This window comes from Indicator indicator, chromosome 17 (genome assembly GCF_027791375.1).
Source record: "Indicator indicator isolate 239-I01 chromosome 17, UM_Iind_1.1, whole genome shotgun sequence".
Taxonomy (NCBI): Eukaryota; Metazoa; Chordata; class Aves; order Piciformes; family Indicatoridae; genus Indicator; species Indicator indicator.
Window position 1 is genome coordinate 3,674,379 of NC_072026.1, and position 27,991 is coordinate 3,702,369.

The window sequence follows — 27,991 nt, forward strand, 5'->3', positions numbered from 1 at the left end:
AAATGTGCTACTGAAACATCCAGAAATGTTTCTGCAGACAGATGGCTAAACCATATTTTTTCAGTTAAAGCTGAAGAATAAAGTCTAAATCCTACCAAGTAATAACCCTTCCAAAAAGTCTACACTGTTGTTTCTTCATCAGCAGTGATGTACATTGTCATAGCTTTGCCTTCCCTCGCCTTCGGATTCCACATTCTGAAACATTTTAGTAATTTTAAGTTACTTGGGAGCTGAAAAATGGCTTGGGAATATTACAGAGCTATTTTTCACTTACTTCCCCTATAGTTTCAGCTCCCAAGGAAGCTAAACAAGAGCATGTGTCATTTCCAGGTTTGAAGTTAAACACGTGCTTTAAAAGTTGGCTAAAGCAGGATCAAGGCTGGGAGTTAGTCACTGAACTGCCAGTGTGAAGGTCTTTGATTCAGTCCTACATCTCTGGTGCAACCAAGCAGTTGCTGGCATTGTTTATGTAGGGTATAATTCCATACACATACTCCTTGGTTCTATTCAGGGATTTCACTTTCCAGCTCAGTCCTTTCTCAGTGCTGGCACTTTCTGGAGCTCCTGGCATGTTTTCACAGGCAGTGGCTGCTTCTAGCAGGGATGCTGCTGATAGTTAGATTTAGTACCAAGGGTTGGCAGACCAAGGTCACTGCTAAATCTTGTATCCCACATTGGGGTGCACACTAAAAGGCCTCCATTGTGAGAAGGAGCAGACAGTTCAGGTGACCCTAAAGTGACCAGCAAGGGATTCCATTCCATGTATGTCATAGTCAGCATAAAGCTGAGGGATCACCAGGGTCAAGCCTCTTCTTCAATGGCCAGTGTCCAAGGAGTACTCTGCCTGTTCTGCCTTTGATCTCGAGCCATGGGTTCCTGAATCCAGTTGCAGAATCCAGTTCATTAATCTGGTTTTCTGTCTGTTGCTGAGTACAATCTGGGACTTTTGCCACAGCACAGCCATTGCCAAGAGGGGTTGGGTTTGGTACTGGTTTGTATCTATTTGTATCCCTGTGTTGTTGTTGTTGTTGTTGTTATTATTATTACTACTACTGCTATTACTATTATTTTCATTCAAGCTGTCTTAGTTTTCTTTTCCAACCCATCAGTCTCTCTCTCTCTTATACCTTTTCTCTTCCCTTTTGGAAGGCAGAGGGTTTCATAGAGAGCATCTCTCACTTGTTTGGTGGCTAGCCCAGCCCTAATCCTTGACACCATCACAGGTAAATGTCTATATGTGTTTACATACACCCTCAGCAATCTATATGCCTGCAAGCATTAAGGAGATATGGCGTTTGAACTGAAAGAGAGAGAAACTGCCACCCACAGCATTGCCTATTTTCCATGCTTAAGGCTTTACCATTAGCTGTTTATTGTTCCAATTCCAAGCTTATTTCTTTATTACAGCAAATGATCACTATGAAAAACTTCCTCTTTTGTAGCCTTTCCAGCACCCCAGTGTATGCTTATCATGAAAACCAGCTGTCACAGAAAGCCACTGTGAATTCTGGAAGCAGCACAACGCTGGGTGGCACAAGAAGGTTGGGAGAGGAGGTGGTTGTGGAAAGCTTTTGCTTGCCATGTTTGTCGTCTGTAATACTGATAGGTCAGGTGGTGGTGGAGCAGCTCTAATCTACTAGCAAAGACAGAGAAGTCAGAAGTGTTGTACAAGTTGCAGATTTTGTTATATGATTTGGCTGATATTGAAAACTTAGAGCTTCTCAAGGGTGATGGTGTGATGTGATGAAGAAAGGGCTTAGAGAAGAGAAAGTTGAAATTCAACCCCCTTTTTTAGCAGTGGGACCCTCTTCAAACACCTTTTGAAAGTCAGAATATGGAAGTATCCCTAAACAAGCTCAGAAATCCTTCCTTTGTTGCTACATGTTCATAGTGATTTTAGATTTTATTGCAAAATACTAAGATTTTTAAATGACAGCAGAAGGTAATGTGGGTAAATATCTCTTTTGTGTTGAAGAGTCGTATCTCAAAATGTCATTTCTCTAAAGTGCTGCTTTGTGAGTTCAGAGCTTCAATACTAACATCTGAGAACTGTCTTAGGATAAATACTAAGAATTCTGTGCTGAAATTGTGCCTTCAGCTTTGACAAGGAGGAAAATGTCCTAGGAAAAATAGGAATTAAGTTGCCAGGGATGTAATTAAGTTTCAGGTAGACATAAATAAATTTTTTCTTAATTATTATTATCATAACTGGTTGCTTACAGTTTGCAGCCCAGAAGGGCTAGAAGGACTTCCCTAGAAGGACTTTCTCCTGTTCTTTTTCTCATAAGATCTGTTCTTCACCAGCTTTGTTGCCCTTCTCTGGCAGCAAGAACAATGTTCAGGCAATATTATAGTCATTAGGATCCTTATTTCTTAAAGCAGTAGCAAATTTCTTTACTGAGGCACCCAGGCTAGTGTCAGGAGTTATTACTAATGCCTCAGTTACAATAAATCAACAGTAGTATGGAAGCTCTAATTAGTCAAAGTGTTGTGTAAAACAAGAGGTGAAGGGAAGGCAACTCACTGCATGAGACCACAGTAGCCAGGTGAAGCCAAACACAAGTGAGTGCTGGAAAATCACAGAATTGTTTCAGTTGGAAAAGACCTCCAAGATCAGCAAGTCCAACTGTTAACCCAACACTGCCAAGTCCACCACTAAACCATATCCTTCAGCACCACATCTACACAGTTTTGAACACTTTCAGGGAAGATGATCCCACCACTTTGCTGGACTACCTGTTCCATGGCTAAACCACTCTTTCAATAAAGAAATTTTTCCTAATATCCAATCAAAACCTTCCCTGGCACAACTTGAGGTCATTTCCTCTCATACTGTCCCTTGATGATGTGGTTGCAGTGTGGGAAAAGGTTTTGTTGCTGCGGGAGCATTAAATGCAGTTCTGCTCATTTTGATTATTTATATGAGAGGCTCTAATTTTGTTCAGCATGGTTTGGACTCACCAACAATGAGCTTGGTTGTACAATGCTGCTAAAAGATCCAGTTAAGCACCTTTTAGCATTCTGCCATACAGCAGCTTCCTCCAAAAAATAAAAGCAGCTCTGGTTTTACAACTGAATGATGAAAACCTGCCAGGGTAATGATAGCTTTCATGCTCCACCCAACCTTCACAGGAACAGATACTCACAATCTAAAGGACAACCTCATCTAATTATGTTCATATTTTAGCAATAAACTGTTTCAGAATCTCTTTTTCTATCCTCTACAATGTTGCTTCAGTGTATTTCCAAAGCAACGTGCTGGCTTTCTGAAGCAGGATACATCTGAAGCAGGTTTTGTGCAGCTGTGTTAGCTCTATTCTCTTCTCTGCTTTTATCCTCTCCTTTATTTGTCTGGTTTCCAACTCTGTGGAATAGTTTAATGTTCCAATTGTCTTTGTTTGCACCTGAAATCGGTTGCAAAGGGACCTTTTATAGATCAAGCTAAGTGTCTTGTCAGCTGCTGTGGTCACCTTGCTTTTGGGGTTACCCCAGAGCTGCTCAGAGTAATGACTGCAGTTCTGTTGGATCTCTGGATTGCTCTTGCTCATACACATCTCTAATCATTTCTATAGTATCTTGCTAAAGCTTTGCTTCTGTTTCTCTATTAAGCTATAAAGTGTTTTGCATGCTCAGAGACTTAAGGACTGCAGCTGGTGTTAGCTCTGAAGGCAAGAATGTCAAATGTCGAAGGAGTCCCAGTCATCACTTCACACATATGACAGAAGGAGAAGCAGTAAAGCATCTGGGGCATCCTCTAACAGGGACAGACTTAAACTGTTTTGACAGTGTTTTTCCTGAGTTTTTCCTTCCATTAATGCTAATGTGTGCAGTGAAGATACTGTTTATTTATCCTGTTATCATGAGATAACGCATGAGCTGCCAGAAGTTTTCAGTACAGTTGCCATCTAGTTACCCTGAAATAACAAATAATAACTCCAGGCCATATGCTCCTCTCCTGTGAGATAAGGCTGCATGGTGTGCAAAATTCACTGCAGCAGAAAGCAGTTTCTTGGCCTATGCCACAGAACATCACCTTCAAGCACAGAACAAGTAAGCAGAGAAGAAGGAGAGGCTCTATCAACACAAAAATCTCCACCTCAACCCAAGAACCTGGGAAAAGAAAGAGAGCCATGTACCAGCCTGCACCAGCCTTTTCCTAGATGAAAAGGATTTTCAGAGCAGGACAACCCAAGGGCAGCCCTCCTCTACTACTGCACAAAGCTGGGAAAGGAACCATGCAGCCTCCACTTCTGCTGGAGCATCCTATGATATTGGCTTGATGAGCTGGGAGTTCTCAGGAGGGATTAAAATAACTAAGGAAATTAATTTGGGCAACCAGAATGAATACATAATCCATGTTATGTCATGCTGGAGATTTGGGGATTTTTGGATGTCAAGTTTTTCCATCATGACTCACAGAACACTCATTCTTAGCTTCATGTGGGTCCCCTCACAGGGCAGCATTTTCAAGGTCAGCTAGATAAGGCCTTTGTACCAGTTGCCACAACACACCAGGTTCCTTCTTACAATGCATCCAAGTTCAAGCAAACATGGTATGAGGTGCACTCAGTCTTCTCATTTGCTCTAAAATAAATTACTAACTTTTAAAAAATAGCTGTTAAGGTTTAGAGCTGGGCCAGACACTAGATGAGTGACACTAGATGAGTGAGAACTATTCAATATGAAGCCCTCTCCTTTGCCAAAGGGAAGAGAAAGTGAGTGAAGGAGAGAGACTGATGGGTTGGGAAAGAACACTAAACCATTTTGAATGGAAATAACAACCATAAAATGAAAGAGGTACAAATAGGCACAAATCAATATTAAACCCAACCCCTGATGGCAATGACATCACTGTCATCACTCATGCTGTGGTAGGCACTGGAGAGATCTCAGACTGGATTCAACAGCAAATGGGAACCAGATTAATGAACGGGATTCTGGAACTGGATTCAGGAACCCATGGCTTGAGATCAAAGGCAGAACAGGCAGAGTACTCCTTGGACACTGGCCATTGATGAAGAGGCTTGACCCTGGTGATCCCTCAGCTTTATACTGACTATGACATACATGGAATGGAATCCCTTACTGGGCACTTTAGGGTCACCTGAACTGTCTGCTCCTTCTCACAAGGGAGGCCTTTTATTGTGCACCCCAGTGTGGCACACAGGATTTAGGAGTGACCTTGGTCTGCACCCCAGCCCTTGGTATTAACTCTAACCATCAGCAGCATCCCTGCTAGAAGCAGCCACTGCCTGTGAAAACATGCCAGGAGCTCCAGAAAGTGCCAGCACTGAGGAGACTGAGCTGGAAAGTGAAATCCCTGAACAGAATCAGCTCTGCTCTAACTCAGGGCAGGACAGTGACATACAATACTGAAATCTGTTTGGGGCTGTGGTCACCACTTAGAAGTAACTGCTTTAGGTAAAGATTATTTTTACTGCTGAATGCATACTATAGACTAACTCCTCAATAATGTTTCCAGAGAGAAACCAAATTCCCACTGGCTTACCGTGGCAGGATGGCTGGCAAGCATGTATTGCAGTGGAGTTAATGGGATGACTCACTGGATCCTTTGGTAAAAATATCAATTGTCATCTCCTCACTGACAAAGACATGGACCTCCCAGGGAAAGCTACAGGGAAAAAGAGAAAACAAAACAACAACAAACCATAACATTCATTTTGAGATAAATGTTAACTACCAGTCCCCTGCTGTGCATCATCAGTCATGCATTGCACCTTGGCAGTCCTGCAGACATAACAATAGCCTTTTAAGTTGGAAATGATAAGGTAAAAGCAGTGGAAGTGCTTATAAAGATGTTGGGTTGCAGGTCATACTTAATCCTCTGCAAGAATGTTAACAAACTTACTGCTTTCTCTATGGGACTTTGAATAAGACTTTGATGTTATTGATAGGCAGAAACATAGTGGAATCACATAAAAAGAATCAGAAGTAATAAGGACTCAGCAAAATTAAATATTAAATGGTGTGGTGGATTCAGTTCTTTCTGCAAGTGTGTGTGGATGGCAGGAAGGTTTTGTTTCCTGGCAGACAAGGTTGTTGGTTCACTCAGAGCACGAGCAGCCTGTTTAGCCTGTTGCTGCAGTTTCCATGACTGGCCCATTGGTTACACAGGAATTGCAGCTGGCTTTGCAAATACCTTTATCACAGAAACAGATTGGTTTGGGTTGGAAGGCACCTTGAAGATTATCTAGTTCCAACCCCCTGCCATGGGCAGGGACACCTCCCACCAGCCCAGCTTGCTCAAGGCTTCATCCAACCTGGCCATGAACACTTACAGAGAAGGGGGAATCCACAACCACCCTGGGCAACCTGTTCCAGTGTCTCACCACCCTCACCGGAAAGAATTTCTTCCTAATCCCCAGTCTAAATCTGCCCTCCTCAAGCTTGCAGCTGTTCCCTCTCATCCTATCGCTACAAACCTTTGTAGGCTTCTTGTAAGCCCCCTTCTGGTACTGGAAGGCTGCCCTAGGGTCTCCCTGGAACATTTTCTTCTCCAGGCTGAACAGCCCCAATTCTCCCAGCCTGTCCCCATAGGGAAGGTGCTCCAGCCCTCTGATCATCCTTGTGGCCTCCTCTGGACCTGTTCTAATGCTGGCATAAAGGCACCAATTTGTCTTTGTGTCTCATTGCAATGCTGACAGCTTGGTGGCCTTTTCTAGGCATTTCTCCAAAGATCTCCACTCCAGCATCCCATCCTACAGAGTTCACAGCACCAAGACACCTTAATACCCTGAGCAGGGCCCTGCCCACTGTATGACTTGATGTACATGTGGATTTACTCCTTGTTGCTGAGCTGTGTGTCACAACCTCCATTTCTGTGCTGAAAGTGGATACGCTTCTGAGTGAAGACAGTTTTGCAACTACAACCTGAGCTGTAATGCATGCAGAATCTGCAGAGTGGCCCAGGGAGATCTGGACTCTATCGTTCACTTCATTAGAACTATTATGGGGTTTCCCTTCATGCTACAACAGGCAGATTTTTATCACTGACTATGCCAGGTTAGTGTTGCCAGAAGCCCACTACTTGCTTTCCTCACTCTGTGGGGATCAATCTGCTGTGCCAGAAACCAGCTGCAGCTTTCATTTACATTCCAACTCGTGATGGGCTACTACTTGCATGAATACATGTTCCTTGACTGGCTCCCCAAATCTGTGCTGTGATGGCTCATGTTTGTAGCTGGCAATAAAGGGTTAACTCTGACAAAGGCTGAGCTCTGGTTAGGCTGAAAGTGAGAGGCCAGTTCCATCTTCAATGGCAAGGAAAAGGAGTTGTGGGTTGCTTAGATAAAACAGTTTTGGCACATGAGACTGACAGACTGAGAGCTGGGGTTGTCCAGCCTGGAGAAGAGAAAGCTCCAGGGAGATCTTATAGCAGCCTTCCAGTACTTGAAGGCAGCCTACAGGAGAGCTGGAGAGGGACTTTTTACAAAGGCAGGTAGTGAAAGGACAAAGAGCAATGGCTTCAAACTGAAAGAAGCTCAATTTAGATTAGACATGAGGAAGAAATCCTTTCCTATGATGATAGTGAGGCACTGGAACAGCTTTCCCAGAGGAATAGTGGAGGCTCCAACACTGGAAATATTAAAAGCCAGGTTGGATGGGGTCTTGGGCAACCTGGGCTAGTAAGAGAAGTCCCTGCCCATGGCAGGAGGGTTTGTAACTAGATGATCTTTAAAGTCCCTTCCAACCCAAACGATTCAATGATTCTATATGGAGTCTGGCCTCCTGGGGAAGAAGTCAAACCAATATATAATCAGTTACTTTAAAATATAACTCTATCATTTAGCTTTTTTAACAATGAACTAGTGTTATTTCTTCTGGGTGGAAGGTTTAATGGATCTATGCTAGCCACTAACAGATATATCATCATGATAGCGGAGATTAACACTAGACTAGAATTAATGGCTTCCCCTGGTGATATTTAGGGGAAGGAGAGAGAGACCTTTATAATTTTTATTTTGCAGAAGAACATCCATTAGAATAGAATATGTTCAGAGGAGCAGCAGCTGAGATTGAAGAACGTGTCCAGAGAAGGGCCACGAGGATGAGCAGAGGGCTGGAGCACCTCTCCTATGAGAACAGACTGAGTTGGGGCTGTTCAGTCTGGAGAAGAGAAGGCTCTGAGGTGACCTTCTTGTGGCCTTCCAGTATCTGAAGGGGGCTACAAGAAAGCTGGGGAGGGACTTTTTAGGCTATCAGGTAGTGACAGGACTAGGGAGAATGGAATAAAGCTGGAAGTGGGGAGATTCAGACTGGACATGAGGAAGAAGTTCTTCCCCATGAGAGTGATGAGAGCCTGGAATGGGTTGTCCAGGGAGGTGGTTGAGGCTCTATCCCTGGAGGTGTTTGCAGCCAGGCTGGATGAGGCTCTGGCCAGCCTGCTGTAGTGTGAGGTGTCCCTGCCCATGGCAGGGGGGTTGGAACTGGATGATCCTTGTGACCCCTTACAACCCTGACTGATTCTAGGATTCTAAGAAGGGCTTTGGCTGTTGGGACATTATCCTCAGTGGCCACCTTGTGTTGGTTCTATCACTACAGCAAGAAGTCCATCAGTTCATTGTTCTGCACGTCAGGTTTCCAGGACATTTCTAACTGGAGTAAAGATAAAAATAAAAATGACCAAGAATATTCTTGAAGAGTAGGAAAATTCTCCTATTCCTGCATTCAAATGTGAATTGTGATGCCACACTCTGACAAACTCATTTCACAGTCTTCTGCCCATGTGTCTCTATGCATAACAAGCACAAGAATGAGCAGGGTGTAGGAGATAACTCCCAGGGTTTCCCCCTCTGGCATGCTGTGCCATGAACACTGTGTGGGAGCACGATCCCAGCTAGTCACTGCTTTTAGGTGTTGCTACTCCTGGCTCCCATCATCAGATACATTGACCCTCAAACCTGTTTGGTGCCTCTTCCATGGACATCAAGGAGAGTGGACAGCTCAGACACTTCTTGAGCTGACCCAGGGCATTTCAAGGTGATTCCCCTGCATCAGCAAGAACCAGAGCCAAGGATCCTCTCCCCTCTCCAGACATGCCTGTATCTTCCTTTATGCCTGCCAGCTTCCTTCAGCTCCTCAGACTAATACCAAAAGCTATTTGCTCGAGTACTCCAGACACCAGTGACTCAATCCGATGGAGCTCACTTATCAGAAATTCTCATTACTATGACTAAACTGCAGCAAAAGCAGGCAAAGTAAAGAATGAAACAATCCTCCTTTGCCATCTATTAGCCATCTTCATAATTATCTCTCCTTTTCAAATGCCAGAGGAAGAGGGATGAGCCATCCAGTGTGCCATTACAGTCCTAATTCTGGGTTGCTCTCAGAGGATAAAAAATGTTACTAAGTCAAGGCTCTCCAGAGGCTTCCTCCCCTCACTCACACCAAGGGGGACCCACTGAGCTACAAAAATGTCCCCCAGAACCTGCCTTGTGGGATGGCATCAGTCATGGAAGCATGAGAGAATCCCACCAAGTGTGCAGCTGTGTCTGTTTTATGGAGGCACAGAAACAGAACTGTTTTGGTTGGAAAAGACCTTTAAGATCACTGAGTCCAACCATTCTCTAGCTCTACCAAGTCTGGGGCTAACCCATGTCCCTCAGTACCACATCTCTGCCTCTTTTAAACACCTCCAGGGACAGGTATTCAAGCACCTCCCTGGGGAATCTATTCCAGTGTTTGAGAGCCCTTTCAGTGAAGAAGTTTCTTCCAGTCCAAAGTTTTCCTGATATAACTTGGGGCCATTTCCTCTCACCCTATCACTTGTAATTAGGGAGAAGAGACCAAGACCTATTTCACTCCAACTTCCTTTTAGGGAATTGTAGAGAGTGGTAAGGTCTCCCCTCAGCCTCCTTTTCTCCAGGCTGATCAACCCCAGTTCCCTCAACCACTCCTCACAGGACCTGTGCTCTAGACCTTTTACTGGCTTCATTGCCCTTCTCTTGACACACTCCAGCACCTTTATGTCTTTCTTGTTGTGAGGATCCAAAGACTGAACCTGAGAGGGTTCCACCACAATACACACAGTAAATGGATTCATTCATTCACAGTGAATGGATTTCATTTTTTTTTACTGACAATAAGAAAAAATAAAAAGAAAAAGAAAAAAAAAAAACTTGGAAGCTGCGTTTAGTTCATTCAATCAATACAATGCTGCCTTTTTCCCCCCTTCTGAATCAGAGCTGAGCCATTGAAAGACTAAGGGTGGATTTTGAGAGTACATGCAGTAGTACAATGGATTTGGAGAGTTTTCCTTGGGGTGAGCCAGAAAGCTGAAGACTAATGCAGTCATGTTCCACAAAGCCCTCTGTGCATCCCTCCTGCTCTGCTCTAAGTATTTGCTATCAAGCAATTATCCTCTTTCACTACAGAATTATTTTATGGCATAAAGACATGAACCCTGGGCACAGCTGATTTTGTTGAGCAGTCTGGAATCCCTCCAAGTAAAGGCTCATGGTGACTGCTACAGCAAGTGGTGAGTTGAAATTGAGTTGGAAAATACTTCTGTGTCCAGCATGAGGCTTGGCTGGTACCCTCTACAGAAATGTGTCTCACAAGCTGAGGTCCTCTTCAAGAATTACTGTGGCTTCCACTGCTTGCTGTATTACTATATCTGTTTATCATATTAACATACAATTATTACTATTTTTTAAAATTAATTTCCAGATTTGCACTAGAAAGTTATTCTCTGTACAATACAGAAATGAGATTCCTTTTACTGCTGTTTTCCCAGCTACATTCTAAAAGTGGGGCAAAAATACATGAATTATTTATTTACCTAAAAGTATTGCACCATAGAATCATCATAGAACATTTTAGGTTGAAAGGAATCTTTAAAACTCCTCTAGTCAAACCCCAGCACAGTCAGCAGGGACATCTTCAACTAGAGAAGGTTGCTCAGAGCCCCAAACGACCTGACCTGGAATGGTTCCAGGGGTGGAGCATCCACTACCTCTTTGGGTGACCTGGGACAGTGTTTCACTACCCTCAGTATCAAAAATTTCTTCCTTATATGTAGTCTAAATCTCTTTTTTTTTTTTTTAAGTTTAAACCCATCTCCCCTTGTCCTGTCACAACACGCCCTGCTAAAAGGTCTGTCCCCACCTTTCTTATAGGCCCATTAAATACTGAAAGACCACAAGAAGGTCTCCATGGAGCCTTCTCTTCTGGAGGCTGAACAACCTCAACTCTCTTAGCCTGTCTTTGTAGGAGAGGTGCTCCAGCCCATGGATCATACTTGCTGTAAAAGAGTTTATTCGTAGTTCTGCATATTAATTCTAGGATTCCCCTAGAAAACAGCTTTTTGACAACTGAAATGTTTTTAGAGAAAAGCAGGAAAACTGCATACCTCCACTCAAACTATGTGAGGAAAAAGGCTTCTGGCTGCAGCACCAGGATCAGGGTCCTACTGCTCTTTCATGAAATGTCTCAGCTGACATTATTACTCAAACCCAGCAGATCCAGAGAGGTGATTCTGCCACTTTATTCTGCTCTGGTGAGACTTCACTTGCAGTACTGTGTACAGGTCTGGAGCCCTCAATATAGGAAGGACATGCAGGACCTGACAGAGCAGGTCCAGAGGAGGGCCATGAAAATGATCAGGGGGTTGGAGCACTTCTGCTACGAGGACAGGCTGAGGGAGCTGGGGGTGTTCAGACTGGAGAAGAGAAGGCTCCAGGGAGACCTAATAGCAGCCTGTCAGTACCTGAAAGGGGCCTACAGGAAGGATGGAGAGAAACTGTTTGCAAAGGCCTGCAGTGACAGGGCGAGGGGCAATGGCTTCAAACTGGAGAAGGGCAGATTTAGATTGGATGTTAGGAGCAAGTTCTTTACTATGAGGGTGGTGGAACACTGCACAGGTTGCCCAGGGTGGTGGTTGAGGCCCCATCCCTGGAGACATTCAAGGTAAGACTCGACGAGGCTCTGGGCAGCCTGATCTAGTTGAGGATGTCCCTGCTTGCTGCAGGGAGGTCAGACTGGATGACTTTTGGAGGTCCCTTCTGGCCCAGACCATTCTATAATTCTAAAGGCAGGGAGAAGATGAAGCACTGATAAAGCAAGGCAGAGGCTGTGGGTATTCGTGACTTCTCCATCCCTATCAATAATGCACAGCAACCATCACGCGGCCCGCAGCACCAGCTCTTGAGTCAAGCTTTCCAGCACCAAATGGGAAAAACATCTGATGTGACACTGGATGTCAAGAACACAGGACCTGCTAGATAAGCAAAGATCCAGCACAAAAGGTAATGGAGAAGAAAATCAGCTGATGTTGACATAAATTGACATCTGCTGCACCAGTCTGGAGTGTTTTATGGAGGAAATCCGTTCTTTGGTTAATATGCACTGAAAGGAAGAGGTTTTAGAGCCACAGAAATGTCTTGGCTGGGTTAAACCTGAAGGGATGGTTTATTTGTGAGCAATTCTGCCACATAAAGAAGCCGTGCTCAGTATCATGCTCAAATTTTGCAGTTATCCATGTTCTCCCTCTATGTACTTCACTTTAATTCTGCATGGCAGTACAGAACAGGTCTGTTGCTGATTCCCTGTGGTATCTGAGATTCTGACACTCTGAATAATTATTTTTGCATGAAGATGATGCTGGGAAAAAGGGAAATCCAGACTGTAACTTCCAAAATATTTCTTTTTTTTTTAATGTTTGAATCCTAATAGCATAATTTTGGCTCTTCAGCCCACAAAATAGTATGAGTTGGAAGAGACCTTAAAGCTCATCCAGTTCCAACCCCAGCCTCCTACTAGACCAGGTTGCTCAAGGCCCCTCCATCCTGGCTTTGAACACTTCCAGGGCTGAAGCTTCCACAACTTCTCTGGGCAAACCCTCAAGGGGAAGAATTTCTTCCTAATGTCTATTTTAAATGGAAGCAGAACCATCTCAGAATGTGCATGGCTGGGGATCTGACTTCAGTGAGGAAAATTCTAAGCTAACTTCCACTCTGAGGGGACCATCCCTTGCTCCATGTTACTGTGTTGGTGAAATGTGACTTGGAATTTGCTTACAAATCTTGTAACTGTTCATTGAGCTGCATCCTTAAAACCAGTGGGAATTAAACACAGACATATAAGACATAGATATGATATGTATATCTTAAATCCCTAAGACAAATTGTATCCCATATGCAGATGACTATCAATCTACTGGGAACTCAACAAACACTGTCAATAACCTCAGGGTGAACCATCAGGAGCAGCTCACTGTGAATGAAAGAAGCAAAGCAGAACAATGGCCACCACCATTTTCACCCCTTGCTATGGCCAAGTACTGACCATGGACCAAACCTGTTCTGGAGGTGAGGAGCCCTGCCAGGAGTCCCAGGGCTACAGCTGATGATGTAGTCTGATCATTAGAGCCTGGAATTTGGAAGGCCATGAAAGCAATCCAGATTAGCAGCATTTTGAAAACAATGGGTTGAATCTAATTCCCTCAAGCAGTGCTCATTAATGAATGAACTTCCACTGCCAGCCTAAAACTCTGCTTCATTTACTCTGCAAAACAACTCAGTCTAAATACAATTTCAATGTGATCTTTCAAGGAACTTAGCTTTTCCTGATTTATGGTAGCTTCATAGATTATCAAACTCTACTGCATCAGCAGCTGCTTCTGAACTTGAGCAGGAGCTGTTAATGTGCTCTCTGGGACAGAAACTTAAGTCTAGGCCTTTGCTCACAAGGGTGGACGTTAGACATGTCTCTCTTTCTGGCAGCTGAATCATTACAGAGCACATAATCCTTACTACTGTCTGATGCCTAATGAGGCAACAAAAGTAAATTTACTGTGAAGTTATGTCTCTAATGCATAGCTGAGCAGGGGTGGTGTGCAAGCAACACTGCCATAAGGTGAAAGGTCTGCAGCAACTGCAAATTAAAGTAATTATTACTGCTCTCTTTAGACTAAGCTGTGGGAATGCAAGAGGGGTAAGGTAGCAGAGTAGAAGTTATAATCCAGACTGTTCCATCCTCCCCTCCACACATCAAGCCCTTATTCCTCACTCCTGGATGATGCAGCCACGGCACACAGAAGGCTGAAAGGACAAGGGGATGGGTTGTGCATTTCTGAATGAGACATCCACGTCACATCTGACTCTACAGTTTCAGGAGAACACAAGAGCAGAAAGTGTGGGAGAGTCCCTGCTCTCAGTTCGCTTTCCTTTCCTGGCCTTTAACAGTGATCCACATCATTATTCATAGCAATCTTCTTGCTTTTTATAGGAGCCATGAAGGAACTGTTACTGTTAATGCAGCACACGGAAGACAATGTGTAAGCGTGTGTAGTCAACCATGCTCCTTTTGATGGCATCATAAACACCAGATTAAAGAGTTGCAGTGGTTTAACGTGTGTCAAAGAAACCTGCTTGTGGATGGGAGAAGGCAGTGAGCATGGCAGAGTGATTTCCTGTCTGGGAGGACACAGAAACCTGGCTCTGAGATGCTGGGAATCAGTTTTGCTTTGCACACAGGCATATCTCCCTTTCTGGAGATATTCAAGACCTGCCTGGATGCGTTCCTGTGTGCTCTGGTATAGGTGATCCTGCTCTGGCAGGGAGGTTGGACTGAATGATCTTTCGAGGTCCCTTCCAGCCCTTAACATTCTGTGATTCTGTGATACTGGTTTGAAAAACACCTCCAGATAGTTTTGGGAAGAGAATCCCAGCCTGCTGTCTGCCCATCACCTCCAGGCTCTGTCCTGCTATTTATCTAGGAAGGGCCCCAGATACTAGGGACTGTATTTATATTGTCTAGAAGAGATGACAGAGCTACCAGCATCTAAATGGGCAGCAAAGCACGAACACCACATTTCTGCTGCTTGTGCTATGAATTCAGTGAGGCAGCTCTTGCCCAAAATTCAGGAAGTTTTCGAGATTCGTGCAACCGAACACCCACAGTACGGCAGAGCTCCTCTGCAACGAGAACCTCCCCTTGCCTCCTCCCCAGGCATTTTCCAAACTGTTCTTTTTATAAGTTGATAAAGTTTTTATGGAAAAACGCCTTACAAAGGCCAAACCTGAAGCAACGATTCCAGGTCTGGCAAAGTTTTGTAACTAAGATAAACGGCTCCAGCGTCCCCGGAACGGATGGATCTGGCACACACACAACCGCGCGGTACCTCGGGATCCTGCATCAGACGAGGTCCAACACGGGCTGCTCGGCGGAGAGGGCTGCTCGGCAGAGAAGGCAACCGCAGAGCACCGCCGAGCTCCGGCAGCGACCACCGGCCCTTTCCGGAGCTTCTCCCGCCTCCCCGCTTCCCCACGTCCGCCCGCCGGGAATCGCCGCGGAGCTCGCCAGCCGCCAACCGCCGAGGCCGGGTGATGGGGACCGGCGAGGACTCATAGAAGGCAGCGAGGGGAGACTCACCGTGCAGCCGACACCTCTCCGGTAGCGCAGGCCCCGGCGCTGCTCCCGCTCGGGAGAGTCTCCGCCAAGCCGGGGCCGCCGCCGCTGCTGTCCGCGGCCGTGCTGGTGCTGAAGCGTCCCGCCCCTCCCTCCCGCCCGCCTCCGCCGGCCCTTGTACCGTAAACCGGTGGCCATGGCAACGCGCGTCACACAGTCCGGGGCGGGGGCCGCGCCGCCGCCGGGGCTCCCGCCAACCGCCCGCGCTCCCGCCCGCCGCCTCACGGGGGAGGCCGAGCGCCGCCGCCTCCGGCCGCTCCTCCTGGAGAGAGCCCCCCGGGCCCCGCGGGGTGCGAGGCCGCCCCGGCCGTACCCACGGTCCTCAGCGCTTCCCCGGTCCTGCCAGGCCTCCCGCAGCCCCGAGGGCCGCTGAGGAGAGGGCGAGGAAGGCCCGAGGCACGAACGTTGCGGCGGGACCGTTCTGTTTAACGGACGGACTCACATCGACTTTTGCCTACCACAGCTGGACAGGGCACAACTCCTGAGGCACGGACGTGACTGGCATCGGCCCTCAGCCCCTCACCATCGGCACCCTTCCTGTCCATCTGCCCAGCAGTGATGGGATGAGACAGCCACCCGGGATGGCCTGGCAAGGTGACTGAGGTCCTGTCAACCCAGTGACCGGGCAAGAAAGGTCTCATTCCCTTCGTGGCTGAGGCTTTCATCCTCCAACGACTCATTTCTCAGCCCACTGCAGAAACAGAAATTAGAGAATCACAGAATTGTTTTGGCTGGAAGAGACCGTCGAGATCAAGTCCAACCCTTAACCCAGCACTGCCAGGTCACCACTAAACCATGTCCCTCAGCACCATGTCTACAGGGCTTTGAAACCCCTCCAGGCATGGGGACTCCATCACTTCCCTGGGCAGCCTGTTCCAGGGCTTGACAACCCTTTTGCCGAAAAAAGTGTTCCTAATGTCCAAGCTAAATGTCACCTGGGAAGAACAAAACTTTGGTTTCAGGATCCTTCATGCATGAAAAACTGGTTGGTTTGGCCTCCTTATTGAGCAGTAGAAAGGCTTTGCTGAGGTCAGACCCTTGCCTGGTTATCCACTGGAGATAGAAATATATATACTGTGCATATATATATATGCATAGCAAGAGGACATTAAGTTGCTAAGACAAATCTTTGCAAGGAAATCTGAAGTGTCAGGGATGCAAATAGAAGGATTAAGGTGATTTAGCTAAACTCCTGCAAGAAATCACTGACACAAGCACCATCACCTACAGTTTGGTCACTCAGTGTCCTAAATTCTACTTTATCAGGCTTTCCATCTGTCGGCTTCTAAAATTTATTCACTGTGATCAGCCACTTACATGGGTAAGGTTATGGCATTTGTGCTTTTGGTCATTTCCATTCCACTGTCATACTAATATACCTTATATTTGCTGTTGTACAGTCTCTGCATTTGCCTTTTGTGCTACTACACAGAACTAAAATGAGAGATAATTTACTTTACTGTCTGGAGAAACCATGCCAAATGGGTAAACCATGATTATGTTTGAAAAAAAAGCACAGATTTAGTACTACAGTGACTCATAACAATGAGCATATCTTGGCAAAAAAAAAAAGTCCATGAAAGTATTTTAAGCTGCATTTTATCATAGGCAAATACATTTAATAACCTGAAATAGCCATGTCTGTACATTAGCTTACAGCACCCAGACACTTCTAGGCCAAAGCAAGATTTTTAACCTTTTATCTCCAAAAAAATTGAAAGCAATGAAATACGACCCTTGTTAAACATAAAAATCCTCAAACCAGCTGTTAATCCTTGGGGCTCTTAAAAACATCTTCAGTGCCTCTTTGCTCTTGAGAAGAGTTTTATGACTCCAGCCATAAAGCAACTGCAGCAATTGCAAAGCACTTCGTAATTACAGACTCTCGCTCATGAGCCCACATAATTTTATATCATAGACACTGAGTTAGTTTGTATTACTTTATATACCTAGTTGTGAAAAGCATTTACACTTTTTAGATTACTATATTAGCTTGTTCTTATTATTCTTCTTAATTATTTATTGTTATATCAACTCATATTCCCAGCTGTCAAAACAGGAAAAAGAGGTAATGAGACTTTTGTAACTTCCAAACCTCTCATAAACCCCCAATACAAACCAATTCCCAGTTACAACAGTTGTATTTTCCAGTTGCCTGGATCTCGGCCACCACAGCTGAGCCTGGGGCCAGTGGCCCTGAACAGGCAGCACGCTGCTGGAAGGGATGAATGGGACAGGAGTGCCAGCTGCTGTGATTTCTGCTCCTGAGTTCAGTAAAGGAGGGATTTCACCTAGAGCAGTTTGTGTTGGAAATAAGGATTTTAAAGGTAACCTCTGAGGACAGACCTTCTTTGGCAATGTGGTGTACAACAAACACTCTCTACAGCCTAGACTCCTGCTGCCTCCTCCTACTTTGGCATTAATTCAAGAAAGCACTCAACATATGCATGAATACAGTTCTCGTCAGCAAAGCTTTTGAGTCAACATTGAGTTTAAAGATTTACTTCTCTCTGATTCCCTGGTGAAGAAGGACACTGTTGCTCCATAGGAGTAAAACAGAGGGATAATCAAGCTGTAAATCCTTATCATTGATATCATTTATAACCAGAGCTTAGTCATCTTTTGACCAGTGACGCACAGTGCTGATTTCTTGCTGAATAAAATTTTAGAAGCACAGCCAGTTTTTCCCAGAGGCCTGGAACTGTGCCCTGCATTGGGTTTTATGAATGCAGAGCTCAAGGTCTGGAGTGTGCAGTGGACAACCTAATGCAAGGTCATGTTGTGCTAGACTAACAGAACCTAAAGCCTCAGCTGTGACCATGGGGTCCGGCCCTGCTGTCAGATTTTGTCACATTTCAGAGGGATTTTGATGTGCAGAACAAGTTGAAGCTGTGATAGCAATAAAGGCAGTTGCAAAATGCTGAAGATTACCAGGCTTGAAACTGTAAAGGTCAGATCCTGAGCTACACTTCCCAAATTCTCACATGTATTTAGGTCTGAGCTACCCTGTGAATTTCACTCTCTGCTCTGCAGTTCAGCCAGGTGGAAGAAAATCATCTTTACCTTTGGAAAATTCCATTGCAGGAGTTAGTTTTCCTTCCAAAACTCCAGAATTTCATGTCATAAGTGATGTATATTCTTTTCTCAAAGGAAATAATCTGAGACAAAAAAATCCCCACGGCCTTAATTTTGGGTGTATGCTTCTGAGACAACATGAGGGGGTATGTGCATTTTCCAGGTCAGCTAGGCATTCACTTGCCAGAAAGAGGACTACAGCCACAAGAAAGTTTCCTCTCCAGCCTGCTGGTGAAGCCAGCAGATTGCACATGTGACTGTCAGAGCACTGTAAGCTCTTCCTCTCTTCACCAGGCAGCTTGAATTGAGTGCTAGGCCAGATTTTGGAAGTTATTTATGCTTTCTCTGGCTGTTCTATCATTTTAGTAGACACAGAGGGAAAATTTGATCTTACCAAATACAACTACTGAGAACTACTTGAGAGTTGAGTGGGGGGGAACCTCATGAAGTGTGACAGGGGCAAGTATAGACTCCCTCAGCAGTACAGGTTAGGGATTGACCTGCTGGAAAGGAGCACTGTGGAGAAGGACCCAGGAGTGCTGGTGGAAAAGTTCCTCATGAGCCAGCAATGTGCCTTCATGGTCAGGAAGGATAATGGTCTCCAGGGGAACATTAAAAAGAGTGTGGCCAGCAGGTCAAGGGAGGTTCCTGACAAGAAGAGAAGGGGCAACTGGGCACAAGCCAGAACACAAGAAGTTCCACCTAAACATAAGAAAAAACTTCTTTCCTGTGAGGGTGATGGAGAACTGAACCAGGCTGCCAAGACAAGTCATGGAGTCTCCTTCTCTGGAGAGATTCCTAACCTACCTGGACATTGCAATCCTGGGCAACCTGCTGTGGGTGACCCTGCTTTAGCAGAGTGTTTGGACTAGATGATCTCCAGAGGTCCTTTCAAATCCTCATCATGCTGGGGTTTGGGGATTCTGTAATATGTGTGAAGTTCTCTTAAGGAGAGAAATTCACAGAGGTCAAAGTTTTTATAGCTCCTGCTCCCTTTTATGGAGTCCTAAATGTGAAGAGATTTGTTAAGTTTATTTATTGCCTGAGCTTAGAAGTGGAGAATGTTTTCATTCATCCCCAAAGGTGTCTCTGAAGACAATGCAGTTCATTTTTTCTTCTGCCATTGGTGCTCAGAATGGAAATGAACAAAACCAGTAAAAGCATGGGATTAGTCACAATTAGATGTTTTCCTGTAGTGGTGCTCAAGCTCTGGTCTGTTTGAAATAATTTCTCGACCTCTATCCAAAGAGGAAAAAGTTAAAAAGCACAAAATAAGCTATAAAATGACCATTAAAACATTTCCTCAGGAAATCTATTTAAATGCTGATGTCATCTTCTACAGTAACTACTTCAATCTGAAATAGCTTCTTTGCCAGAACGGCAATGTCAAGGACCCTAAGGAGAGGAAGGTTTGCCAATGGACAGCAGACACACAATGGGACACACTGAGCGCATGTGCAAGGTCCCACGTGAAAGGGTGGTGAGGAAGACCCTGCTCCAAGAGCAGTCTGAGGAGAGATGTGTCTCCTTACTCTGATTTCAGTGTGGATCCTTGGACAAGCAGTGAACGTTGCTCCAGCTGCTCCATGTTGGAGAAACTCATATAAGCACAAAACCTCAATGGAGATTTAATAGTCCAGCTGGTGAGAGGTTGCAGAAAACCCACTTGGCATCATGACTATTTAATGGAGTGAAAGAGCAGCTTCTAATTCAAAACACAGTAGTGTACATCAGTTTATTGAGAAGCCAAAGGAAACTGGAGATGTGGCCTGGTAAGCCTAGTTACATGTTGCAAAACATCCCATAGGAACATTAGTTGCTCCTGGGAGCACACAGAGTGGAGCTCAGTGCTCAGCAAAGCACGCTAACCTAATTTCATCATTGCATGAAAGAAGAAAAACCCTGACTCATATTTTATGAAAATTGTTATGGTGAGTCAGCAAATTGCTCCTGTTCATCTCCTCCGACGTCAGCACACCGAAGTCTGGAGCAACCTGAACTAATCTTAGGGCACTTGTAAATAGAACACACTCAGAGCAGCTGAAGCAGGGCTAAATGGGAACAGGCAGCAATTTGTCACTGATAGACATCTGGGAAGCTCAGGAAAATGTTTTTTCCTGACTGCCCTGTAAGAAGGAAAGAGAAGCTCTGTGGGTGCCCTTCACCTCTGAGTCCTTTAGCTGATCCCAAAGAAAAATAATTACACTTAAGCAATGCATGGCCATTGTAGCATCTGCCCTGTAAGGCAGATGCTCCTGGTTTTATATGTGTATCCCTTTAGATATATCCCTGTCATGGCAGGAAGAAAGTCAGATGGCACAGAAATGCATAACCTGCTCCGGCTCATAGCTGCTAATTCAATCTTCTCTCCTAGTAAAGCTCAAATAATTTGATTGTGTGTGTAGGGCACTCTGGAGGACCTGAGGGGTGAGAAAGAAATTCTGCCTAAATACTGTAGAGGAGCAGAGAAGCTGCTGAAATGCCTTCCTGCATCAGCACTTGAACTATGTAATGAAATTCATGCTGGCCACACTCGAAGCCAGGTGATCTCCTGCTGTAGGGCTTCTCCAGCCACCACAGAGCTCTTGAGAGGACCACATGAAGCACAGCAGCATCCCACCGCCTCCACAAGGACTTCTGCACTGGATGCCCTTCTGCAACCTGGACTTTGCACTTCAGCTATGGGCTGAAGGCAGGAAATGTCCCCAGATGTGGTCACCCCTGGCTGCATGTCTTGAACATTTTGTAGCATCCTCTACTCGCCTGTGTTGTTGTAACAGCATTAACTGGCTGTAAATTCACATTATCCACTGAAAGGTCCTCAGGCATCACAGGATGTCATACCCCAGACAGTCTTTGTCTGTCCTCTGCCACAAAGATTAGGAGCAATACTAAAGGTCCCATAAAAACACCTCAAGAACTGCAACTTCTAAAGCCCTGATGGTGACTTCACAGGGTCTGTAGCCTCATGACTCTGGAGTCAAATAGCCTCATAAACTTTCCTTTCTATGACAGGGGCTGAAGAGGGGAATAAGAGGGAGTGCCCAAGAGTACCTGGGCAAAAAGGCAGTGCTAAAAGCAGCCAGGGAGTAGAGGAAGGCACACAAAGGAATTTGGCAAGTGAATGGGAAAGAAGGAAGCATTTGCTGATATGACTTGGAGTAAGATCATAGAATCATAGAGAGATGGCGAGAAGAGGCCTTCAAGAATATCAAGTCCAACTCTTTTGATCTGCTGATGTCTGAGCAATGTGTGTCCTTAACTGTGACTTTGCCTGGAAAGGGGCAAACAAGTCCAGAGACCCGTCTCAGCTCTCCCGGCAGGCAGCACACGAACTTGGCAGAGCCTGGGGGACTACCCCACGCCCTGGCCCAATCCCCAGAGCAGAGCCAAGGTGACAATGTGAGGGAGCAGGCGGTGGACGGGAGGTGACAGGGCTGCAGCCAGGCTGCAGGCGCTGGGTCAGAGCTGGGCGGCCGCGGCCGTGCCTGACGCCAGCAGCGCATGAGTCAGCCGGGGGGAGAGAGAACAGCGGCCGTGCATTCCACACCTACAGAGTGGGGAAAGCTTAGATCACATTTCATGGGATCTTTAACACAGAAATGACCTAGCAAAGCAGCAAAAGCTCTTCGGCAGTATTCATGTGCCACAAAGAGCCCTGTCATGGGCTTTGTATGAAAAGAGCTGCATTGGAACTCGTGTGTTGTGCAGAGTTGTAGCAATCAGAATGAACAACAAATACTGAGCAGAAGTGATTCCTGTAGAGAATAAACCATTCTGAGAAATCTGTGCAGGGAGTGAAGATTTGTTTTAATCATCACTGGGCAAACACCTTTTCCATGCTCAGTAAAAGAGGCAAGGAGAGGCAAGGCAAGGAAAGGAAAGGAAAGGAAAGGCAAGGTAAGGACTTAAAAAGAGTGACTTACTTTTGTTTTCAAATCCAGTGCATTGCTCTGGTGGAGCTCAGAGGTAGAGAACCAGACAATTAATGCCAGTGTTGGAGAGCTAAAAGGTTTCATTGAACTGATTCTTTATGCCTGCTTTTTGGACCCTAGCAGGCCAGGTCTGAGTACCTAACCAGTACATCCAATTACAGAGCTTTTACATCTTTGTCTTCCTCTCCTGTACTCCAAAGAGACAGGAGAAATCCCTCTGCTACTTCATATAAGTAACACCTATATTGGGAGATTTCTTTCCATGGAACTCTGAAGAAATGGGTGGAACTTCAAAGGAGAAACAGAAAGGATGAGAAGAGGCTGGCACAGAATCATAGAGTTGTTTTGGTTAGAACCTTGGCCTTGTTGAATCTTACTGAACTTCCCTGAGCTTGCCTCACTGTAGCTGCCATCCATTTCAATGGAAATCTGTTGTGTTACCAGTGTTTTTTGGTCATCTGTAATTCTCACTGCTTCAGGGTCCGTATGCTGTAATGAATATTGCTGCAAGTAGAAGAGCAGGGGGGACAGTGGGCAATGTGTACATGTTCCTGTGCCAATGTTCCTCCATCAGAGAAGCATGAAGGGGTCAAGTTGCCTGGCTTACCCTGTAGCAAACATCACTCAGCCTTCTGTGGCCAACTGCTTTGACTTCAGAGATGTCCCACCTTTCCTCATGTCTTTATTCCTTTCATTCCTTTCTGCTACATGCAGACTTTAAACACAGCATGAGTCAAAGCCTTGTATTACTTTCCCTTGGCACCTCATAAGAAAACTGCATTTTAATTACAAGAGTGTCCCCCACAGCACTGCTTTTAAAGTTCTCAGTAGTGTTTGTACCATACCTAAAATGATTTGTTCTGATGTTCTGTTCTCTAAACTTCTTTTTAACATTTGCTTTCCTTTGTGGATCACGTGTGTGACTGACACCAGGAATGACTAAGGGAACAGATCAATTATTGTGATTAGAATTGATCCTCGCTGTCACGCGCTCCTGGCGTCACAGCAAACACAGAGGAGCTCACTTGGCTTGGCCTTGCAAACCATGACGGGTGGTGAGAATTTCACTGAGCAGTGCTGAAGTTACAGTGTTTGGTCAGCAGAATGAAAAGCAAGTTGTGTTGATGTACTTTATACCAAGTGGTGAAGTCACATTGTCGGTTGGATGCATTCTAGAGATGAGCCATTTTACAGCAAGGTTTGGGAGCTTTGTGCAATAAGGGACCTCAGATATCATGAAAATAAAATGTGCCTTTGGTTCCTCTTACAAAAGATGGAGAAACACCTATTTCAATATGCTTAGCTGAAAGACATCAAACAAAGGAGGCAGCATTGTGCTCTTGTGGCAAACAAAGTCTCCTGGGGAGCATTAAGAAGAATGTGAACATTAGGTCAAGGGAGGTTCTTCTACCCCAATACTCTGCCCAACTGAGGCCACATCTGGATTACTTTGTCCAGTTCTGGATCCCCAGTCCAACAGAGACAAGGAACGATTGGAGAGAGTCCAGTGGAAGCTATGAAGATGCTGAGGGGACTGGAGAATCTCTCTAATGTGGAAGACTGAGAAACTTGGGTCTGCTTAGCCTGGAGAAGAGCAGACTGAGAGAGGATCTGATCAATGCTGATCAATAGCTAAAGGGTAGGGGCAAGAGGATGGGGCCAGACTCTTTTCAGTGGTTCCCAGTGATAGGACAAGGGACAACAGGCTGAAACTGGAACCCAGGAGGTTCCACCTAAACATGAGGAGAAACTTAGTTTCTGTGAGGATGCCAGAGCCCTGGCCCAGGTTGCCCAGAGAGTTTGTGGAGTCTCATTCTCTGGAGAGATTCCAAATCAGCCTGGACACTGCAATCCTGGAGAACCTGTTGGTAGTCCTGGTTAACCACCATGCTGGGACTCCGGTATTCTGTGCAAACTACTGGTAACATGCTGTACTGATGAGCTCATTCTAAACAACCAACCTGTGACAAACTGCTCTATTGGTCTCTACCTGCATGTTAAAGCACCAAGGAAAGGGGAAAAAAGAGATAGAAAAGGGGCATGATGGAAGAATGAGAGCAAGACTAAGCTGAAACACCATGAGAGAGGGAGAATTTTATGTAATGAATGTTTTGCACTTCATTTCCTCACTCCTGTCCTAAAAGCCATCCCCACCTGTAAATGTGTGCATTAAAATGGCAAACCCATATAATTTTGCCATGTCTGGAAATCGAATTCTCCTGTAGTCCTTCAGCACTCTTATTTAATAATTCTGATTTTTGTTCAGATTTTCCCTTCTTTTCTAGCTCATCCTCTTCTGCAGCTTAGTTTGTCAGTTTTATTTCTCCAAAGTGCTGTGGAGGAAGTAACATATAATGCATAACTCAATAAAATTTAAGGAAAAATAAATGTTTGCTGCATCAGTGATGAGATGGAAATTGTGTAGGAGGAGAGGTGAGAGGAGGAAGCAGGAGGTAGACTTTAGATTGCTTCTTTTGGAAAAGGTTTGAGAATTGAGAGTTGGTAACTCAAGAGTATGAAATGGCTGAGGCTCTAAAATAGACACATCAAGAATCCAAATGAAAAAAGCAGGAGGAAAGTGTTCAGAAACCAGGGCTGTGCAGAGTGACTTCAGCCTAATGAGAAGTAAACAACCAGGACTGGAAATCTCTGAGTGGTTCAAAGTAAGATAAACCAACTTGTTTACAATGTTCCTGGCTGGAAAGGCCAACAACTGCATCTTCATCTTTCAGAAACACAGGGCACAGCAAACCTCACCTCATTTTACAGAGGCAGAAGGTCTGTACCAATAGTTCAGAGATTAGTCAACAGCTTTCTTCATTTCAAAGAGGAGGTCATTCAGGCACCAGTGACTCAAATGTCAAAATGATCCCTATTGCTTCTTCCTAGATAAAACAGGTTGGAAGGTCTTAGCATGAGGTCACTGTAAGTGATGTCTCATTCTGTCCCTAAAATACAACTTCTGGACAGCTACATAGTTCCTAAAAGAAGAGCTCAAAAGCAAGGCAGCTGCACAACACAGGTGCTCTCATGGAATCATAGAATCACAGAGGGGATTGGGTTGGAAGCGTTCTTTAAAGGTCATCTAGTTGCACCCCCCCAGCAGTCAGTAGTGACACCTTCAACTCGATCAGGTTGCTCAGAGTCCCATCCAACCTGCCCTGGAATGCTCCCAGGGTTTTTGTTTCAGTATGTTATATACAAGGCATTTATGTTGTGTAGGAGCTTGCCACAGCAGGGCCACTTCCCTTCCATTCCTGGACAGCTTCCCAGAGAGAAAATCTCCCAAGGAGGGGCCCCCACTGCCTTCCACCTGTGATGCTCTCTGAGTCTGGCTGCAGTTGTATTCCTGGCATCAGGAGTGCTGCTGCCAGGAGAAAAAGTTGAGTCTTCTTGCAGCAGTCTGCAGTGAGAGGTGACTGTGCCAAGGGAGTAAATTGGACCAAAGTAGAAATGCAACTAGAAGGGTTTGTGCTTACTGGAGCTTTCAAGGAAGTTTGGACATCTAAGATGTTCTTGTTTCTTGCAATCCTCTTCCAACCTTTTAATCTGGAAAAGCAGCACCACATTTCTGTCCTGGTACCACAAGTCCCTTCCATGCTGTGATTTTGTGATTCTGTAATGGCACCGGACCATTTATTTGCAGGTTCCTCTATGCTGCAAGATCAGCATTTCAAGACGTGGCTGTTGATAAGGCTTGCCCTGATATATAGAAAATAAGTATATGCTCAGAGACTGGTTTGGGTTGGAAGGAACCTTTCAAGGTCATCTAGACCAACTCCCCTGCAGTGAGCAGGCAGATTCCCAACCACAGCAGGTTGCTCAGAACCCCATCCAACCTGACCTCATAATGTAACATAACATAACATTCTAGATTTTATTTTTCCTCCTCCATGAAATAGTAAATTTTGAATGAAAGGATGAAGAGAATAGGGAACTTGCATATTTTAATCAGCTTTCAGCATCTTATTCTATTGAAAATGTTTCCAAATACACAAAATGCATAAGTTTCAATGCAATCTTTGCCAAAATCTTGATGTGTCTCTACATCTGCACATGCAGCAGACATAATATTTAACAGGCTGCTGAAGACAAATGCTGGGTAATGTGTTTCTCCCAGATTTCTTTGTGGGTTTTTTCAGTCAGGAAAATTCAGTGATGCATATCAGGAAAAAAAATAATCAAACTATTAAATATATTTTCCTAGTAGTGCTGCTTGTCTCTTAATCACTGCAACACTGATAGGATTTGACAATAAGCAGGTATATAATAATCCCTAAAATCTTCTCTGCAGTTTAATCTTCTTAAAATTAATGGGGCTCTAGAGAATCAGCCACACCATCTGCAGCTAAGACCAAAACCAACAGGTGGGTGAAGGAGTGAGACACCTAAAGCATTGCCTTTTGCAGTGCAAGGCTGCACTGGAGCATGACTGTACTTAAAGAAGGAGGTGCTCGGGGTGAAAGCTCCCTCCCGTTGAGTCAGAGGGGTACTGGAGTCCGTCGCACGCCCTGCGCTGACACACAGCCAAGTCACTGCAAAGCACTCGCAGCTATTTCTCTCGTGACACAGCCACACTGTTGCCATGGTAATGATTGAGTTTTGCTGGCAATATTTCATTTGCAACCACCCAGCCACTTAAAGGGTTTTTCCAAAGAACTGAATAAATGATAGCGTGAGTCAAGACATCAAGCAGGCTCCTTTCTCCAGACGCTGCTGTTTAAAATTGGAAGATGCAACAATTTGCCGTTTTTTGTAGGTGTTGGAGAATCATAGGATTGTTTCAGTTGGAAAAGACCTTTAAGATCATCGAGTCCAAGCATCATGTAACTCCACCATGCTAAACCATGACCCTCAGCACCACATCTCTGTAGAGGTCTTTTAAACACCTCCAGGGGTGGTGACTCAGCCACTTCCCTGGGCAGCCTGTTCCAGTGTTTGAGAACCCTTTCTCTGAAGAAGTTTCTTCTAATATCCAACCTAAACCTCCCCTGGTGTTACCCCAGATTAAGCTTATTCTTCACATTGCTCAACTTCACAGCCCTCTGGACTCATTCATGGTAGGTTTCACTTGAACTAACACCCAGCATTTGAAGAACATCTCTTGGTGGTGCCCTGGTAGGCTTTCCCATCTGCAAGGTCTTCACACCAGGATTGTATCTGCTGACATTTCCCCTAGCTCTTATCAGGGGAAGCCAGCAGTGAAGCCAGAGACACACAGGCTGATTTCTTGGGGGTCCTTAAATCATAGAATCATAGACTCATTAAGGTTGGAAAAGTTCTCCAAGAACAACAAGTCCAACCATTAACCCAGCACTGCCAGGTCAACAATAAATCATGGCCCTCAGTGCCACACCTACATGATTTTTCAATCCGTCCAGGCATGGGGACCACACCAACTCCCTGGGCATCCCGTTCCAGGTCTTAACCACTCTTCCAGTGAAGAAATTGTGCTTAATGTCCAACCTAAATGACTTGAGGCCATTTCCACTTGTCCTATTGCTTCTTACCTGGGAGAAGAGACCATCCCTCACCTGTCTCCAACCTCCTTC